This window comes from Loxodonta africana, chromosome 8, assembly GCF_030014295.1.
Source record: "Loxodonta africana isolate mLoxAfr1 chromosome 8, mLoxAfr1.hap2, whole genome shotgun sequence".
NCBI classification, from domain to species: Eukaryota; Metazoa; Chordata; class Mammalia; order Proboscidea; family Elephantidae; genus Loxodonta; species Loxodonta africana.
The window spans coordinates 78374955-78381667 of record NC_087349.1 but is presented as its reverse complement, the minus strand read 5'-3'; positions in this window follow the sequence as shown (position 1 = coordinate 78381667).

The following is a 6713-nucleotide window of genomic DNA, read 5'->3' as shown; positions in this document are numbered from 1 at the left end:
TTTTAAAGATAAAATGTGAAGCCCTCAGCATTTTGCTGATTTAGTGAGCAACAGGGAGTATATGTATTATCTGTCCAAGTTAGGTGCACGTCCTATAGATTTCAAGAATAAATAGCCTGATTTCAACTTGCTTTTTATTTATTTTTTGTTTTCTTCCCTTTTGTTTTAAGCACTAGACCTTTACTTGACATTTCTGCTGATTTCTCTGTTTGTAGCTATTTGCACATACGGCGGTTATAAGGTAGGAGGTGTCTCATTTCAAGTGGAAAGGTGGTAATTCAAGGAGTTCATCACCATAAGCAAAAGAGTTCACAGCAGGCTGTGCCATTGCTCTGTAGCAAGTTTTCTGAGAAAGATGATGATGAATATGCATGTTGGAGGAAAGTGATCTGAAAATGAACTGCAACTTATTTGCAATCGTAAGTGTCACCATTTTAGAACTGAAGGAAACCTTAAAGTTTATCTTGAGTCACAGGACATTGTCCAATGTTTAATATAGCAATCTACTGTATGTAATCGTTTATAATATACTACTGTTAATCTAATCATAAGTTTCAACCTCCTAACTTTAAAGAGAAGAAAATTGAAGCTCAGCAAATGACAAATTTTCACTTCAAAGGCTCAATTCTCACTAGCAGAGACAGGGCCACATGCAGCTCTTCTCACGTTACAACCCAGGCTTGTGTTCCTTTTATTCCACAGCCAAGATTATGGATCATATGTCTACTACCTCCTTCATTTATTTGTGTGTTTATTCATTACAAATAGTTACCAATTGAAAATTGAAAAGAAAAAGATCATAATATATGAAAAGGTGAAGGCATGTCCAATTAACCGGTGCCAATTAAAAAAAAATTTTTTTTTAATTGACATAATACCTTACCACTCAAAAACAGTAGTAATTTTCAGAATAATTTTACATTTTTTACCTTGGTTGTTAAGTTAGAGAAGTAGGAAGCCATATAATGGCAGTCTTTGATTCCACCCTTATTCTGTAGAAATGGAATTAGCTGAGGTCAGCCTGAAGCATGAGGACGTATGAAGTCGTATCTACGAGCACTGATTCCTTTTCTCACTTCCTCCTTGGACTGAAAGCAAAAACAGGAGGTCAAAGGTCTATCACAACTGTGATTATTCATGTAAGAAACTGGAAACAAAGATAGTCTAAATATTTTAGTTTAATTGGCATATTTCAAGACACTGTATATACGAACATAATTCTGAGTTATATAGATATACATGGTATATATACACATACATGGTGTATACACATGTGTATATCTGATTTTTTTTTTTTTTTTTGAATCTTGGGTCTACTACCAGCAGTGTAAATGTGGGGAAACAAGTTAGCTTTTCTCACCTCAGTTTTATCATTGTAAAATGGAAATAATAACAGCTCCTATCATACAGAATTGTTGTGAAGTGCTTAAAACAAAGCCTGACATAATAAGCACTTAATAAACATTAGTTGTTATAGAGAATTGGGTATTTTAAATCTCTATCTCTCCATATTTATATCCCTATTCTACATTCAACTGAAATTTCTTCTATGAAATCATGCACTTCCCTTTTCTTTTACTTTGTTAGGGCAGTGAAACTATTATGTATGGTACTATTATTATGTATGGTACTATAATGCTAGGTATGTGATATTGTGCTTTTGTCAAAACCCCTAAAACTTTACACATAGAGAGTAAAACTTAATGCATGCAAAACTTTAAAAATCAAATCATTCAGAAGGTTGGGGATTCCCAGGAAAGAATGCAGACTGTGACAAGAGAATCCGAATGTATTACAAATGCATGAAACAACCTCACTGAATGAGGTGGGGTGAAAGTGCTGACCTAAATAACTTTGAAAATGGGTGGGACCTGTAAGATTAAAGGAAATGCACATAAGCATTGTACTATAGAACCATTCTCTAGTAAAAGAAACCAAGGCTCCCTAGGAAAGGACTGATTCTGGAACTGGGGCAGGAAACGTATAAGATGATCCTGGAGAATCTTGTAGCTGCAGAAAGTAAGAAAGTGCTAAAAAATAAAAACAAACAAAAAACTAATCCACATTTCTGGGGTTATGTCAAAGGGATATAGGAGCCAACTGAAAGGGCTCCCAATGGTCAAAACCAGGACAATTTTAGCAACAAAATAAATACAGTAATATTAGATTATAAGAATAAAATAAATATCCATGAGTCCACACTGATATAAATAACTGAATAAAAAAAAAAAAAAATGGAAGAGAAGAGACGTATGTCCCATGCAGAAAAATTCCAAATAATTTATGTAGAAACTCTTACCTTCAAGGACGGAGAACATAACTCTCCACTGCTGAAGTATGGGCTGTACCTAGTAACTTCCTTCCAAAGAGTAGAGTATGGAAAGGAGAAAAATAAAGAGTAACTTTACAGTGCAGAAACATAATAAACACTACCTTAGCCAGGTGATGAAAATCAACATCAACAGTGATAAATCATGCTTACAGGATGTAATGAAAATCATACTTTGCCTCTGAGGTCTTCCTTCCAAAAACCCATAATTCTAGTTATAACTTGTAATAATGAGAAAAATACCAGATAAATCCCAACAGAGGGGCATATTACAATATTCATGACCAATATACCTCAAAGCTGTCAAGGTCATCAAAAACAGAAGTTTTGAGAAACTGTCACAGCCAAGAAGAACATAAGGAGGCATGACAACTAAATGTAATGTGGTGTCATGGATGAGATTCTGGAACAGAAAAGGACATTAGGTGAATAATAATAATGTGTCCATATTAATTAATTATACTAAAAAAAACTAAAACCCATTAATTGTAACAAATGATCATACTAATGTAGGAGGTATATAGGAGCTCTCTGAATTATCATCTCAATTTTTCAGCAAATCTAAAAAATAAAGACTGTTTAAAAAAACAATAGCTGAAATCTTCATTTCAGGATTAAATTCCCAGTACAAGCAAGAACCAAATTTAATTTATGCATTTGTTTTAAAAGTATAAAGGTGAATCATTGTCATATTCTGCTGAAGGAAAAAAAAAAAAACTACACTTAAAGTGTGACATATGAACTCATTTTTACCAAAACAACATTTTTTATAAAGCTCAGTTTTACAAAAGTTTTAAAATCACTTATGTTGTTGTGGAACCCTGGTGACACAGCAGTTAAGAGCTAAGGCTGCCAACCAAAAGGTTGGCGGTTCGAATCCACCAGCCGCTCCTTGGAAATGATATGGGTCAGTTCTACTCTATCCAATAAGGTCGCTATGAGTGGAAACCAACTCCTGGCACCTAGCAACTTTGCTGTTGTTAGGTGCTGTGGAGTCGGTTCCAACTCATAGTGACCCGACGAACAACAGAACAAAACACTGCCTGGTCCAGCGCCATCCTCACGATCATTGTTATGCTTGAGTCCATTGTTGTGGCCACTGTGTCAATCCATCTCATTGAGGGTCTTCCTCTTTTTCACTGACCCTGTACTCTGCCAAGCATGATGTCCTTTTCCAGGGACTGATCCCTACTGATAACATGTCCAAAGTATGTGAGATGTAGTCTTGCCATCCTTGCTTCTAAGGAGTATTCTGGCTGTACTTTTTCCAAGACAGATTTGTTCGTTCTTTTGGCAGTCCATGGTAAATTCAATATTCTTTGCCAACACCATAATTCAAAGGCATCAATTCTTCTTTGGTCTTCCTTATTCATTGTCCAGCTTTTGCATGCATATGAGGCAATTGAAAACATTATGGCTTGGGTCAGAAGCACCTTAGTCTTTAAAGTGACATCTTTGCTTTTTAATAAAGAGGTCTTTTGCAGCAGATCTGCCCAATGCAATATGTCATTTCATTTCTTGACTGCTGCTTCCATGAGCATTGATTGTGGATCCAAGTAAAATGAAATCCTTGACAACTTCAATCTTTTCTCTGTTCATCATAGCATTGCTTATTCGTCCAGTTGTGAGGGTTTTTGTTTTATGTTGAGTTGTAATCCATACGAATGACTGTGGTCTTTGATCTTCATCAGTAAGTGCTTCAAGTCCTCTTCACTTTCAGCAAGCAAGGTTGTGTTATCTGAATAAGGAAGGTTGTTAATGAGTCTTCCTCCAGTCCCGATGCCCCATTCTTCATATACTCCAGCTTCTCAGATTATTTGCTCAGCATACAGATTGAATAAATAATGGTGAAAGGATGTGAAAATCTAGGGACTTGTGGTTTATCCCTTTTGTGCCTGGCAGTACATACAGCAATCATGAAATTTTCAGCTTCTGGGATTTGTTAGGAAGCTGCTATACTATTGATAGTGCATGCTGCCACCAGGCAGGGGCCTTTATGATTGTTTGAAACCAAAGAAACAGGCATGTGCTACAAATAACTATTTATACAGCATATGGTATGAATTGTCTGTATTTTTGACAAGAAAAATAGAAAGTTTGAAAAATTTTGTTACACATATGTACCAATAGACCCCTGTCTGGACTCTGGGGTATAATAAGTGATACTTCATTTGTACCACTAAATACTTAGGGTAGGCTTGTGAGAGGCGGCAAAAGAAAAATCCATATTACTTACCAAAAACTCAGGCATATTCAATGATTCAGCATGCTTCCATTAATGAAAACACATAGTGTCAACAAAATTCAAGGCAGAAAATAATTGGATCACCAAAGGGTTAACATTATTTCTGAGGAATAACAGATTAATAATAGAGAGACTATGCCAAGCCTCTAGCAGATTAATAGAGGACAGTGGGACAGAACATGGGCCTGGCAATCAGATGGTGACCTGGGTAAGTTACTCAACTTTCCAGGACTTCTGGGGTTAATAAGATCTATTATAATGGCCTAGGAGTCTCCAGGTTGCGCAAACAGTTAAACTCTTCACCACAAGAGCTTGAAAAGTTGGCGATTTGAACCCATCCAGAGATGCCTTGGAAGATAGGCCTGGGGATCTGCTTCTGAAAAGTCACAGCCTTGAAAACCCTATTGAACAGTTCTACTCTGCACACATGAGGTTGCCATGAGTAGGAATTGACTCAATGGCAACTAACAACAACATGATGGCCTATTTCAAATGTTAAATACAATATATGCATAATGCCTTTCATAGTGCCTGGCCCATAATAGGTGCTGAAAACCAATATCCACAACCGAGAATTTAACATTTGAAAAGTGCTCTTAATCTAATTTTTGTGGAGTGAAAATAGGTTTTTTTTTTTTTTTAAAATTGACTGGGGCGCCATTGACCTAATAATACCTCTACACATTTACAAAAGGTGGTCCTTTATATTTATCTCTTAACATTTCTGTGGCGTTATTATTATTGAAGAGACTTGTGAACATTATTTTGCTATGGTTGCACGTGCATAGCAAAGCCTGAATATTATTTCTGCTTCTGTCTCTTAGACTTGAGTTGGCTCAATATTTCCTCAAAAATGCCTTGCAAGGGGTGGAGAGGAGAAAAAAAAAAGTGCATGCAAGAACAAAGCGCATGCTGGGCTATTTGAAGCTAGACTTCAGAGCATTCTTAAATACCCTGAGATTTCTGCTTACTGCTGTCCTACTAAAGCCCTAACAAATAACTGGGATATCCTGCTGCTGTTTGTTCTTAGAACGTGTCTTTTGGCACTGCATTATTTCAATACAGATTTGCTGTCTTTGACACAAGACTTATTAATGAACATACAGTACTGTTTAGTGTTCAGTAGGTGACACTGATCCAAACAAAACAAAACCATTGCTGTTGAGTCAATTCCGACTGCATTATTATGAAACTGGAGTTAATAAAATGGTTTAAGAAACCAAAAGATTAAATTTGACAACTGTTTGATAGATGGGCAGTTTGCTTGGGAGGTTGATACCATACTTTTCCAGAATCTCAAACGGAATTATAGCTAATTTGTGACAACTCATATTTATCTGATTTCAAAATTAAAAAATGAGCAAACAGGACATTGTGAATCTTCATGTAGAAGTTTAGAAGTCACTGGCAGTGGCCTATTAAAAAGCACCATACATTTATTTCTGCCTCTGACCTCTATGTCATCCTTTCCTGTGCGAATCAGAGCGTAGACAATGCTCTTGGGGAATCAAACTTTTTCCAATAACAGTCACAGATGTATTCTTATCATGCGCTTCTTAAGATAGATTGTTTTGTTTTGAATTTCTCAATGACAGTCAAAGAACCCAGCATCTCAGATCATCCTGTTCAGGTTTCCTCTATAATGAGTGATATGAATATGCTGTTTTTAAGACCACATGGAGTCAAACCGTAATCTGTACCAAAGTAGGTGCTTTCCTTTTTTTTTTTAGCTAGCTGCCTCTGTAAGCATTTTCTTTCCCAACTATACAACGCTTCAATTTGCGTAACACTCTGAAATGGCACACCTTTTTAACTTCGCTGCTTCCTTTGCTAGCAAACTGACTTCGACTCATGCTCAAGATTTGTCTGAGAAATTTTGTTTTCAACGTGTTTTATCCTTACTTCCCCCTCCCATCCTATTACCTCCTTTGAAAATAACAGCAGTGCTATAATGTGAAGGGGAAGGCATAGCTCATAATTCTGCCGTAAATTATCTAGCATTTTAGTGGCAGTAGTGTCCCCAGAATGGCAAAATGAGAGACACAACTTTTTAAAACAATGTTCTAACACAAAGGATTTTGTTTTTAAACAGTTTAAAATGAGCCTTTTCTTCTTGGGGTCTTTTAGGCAGAAATGATA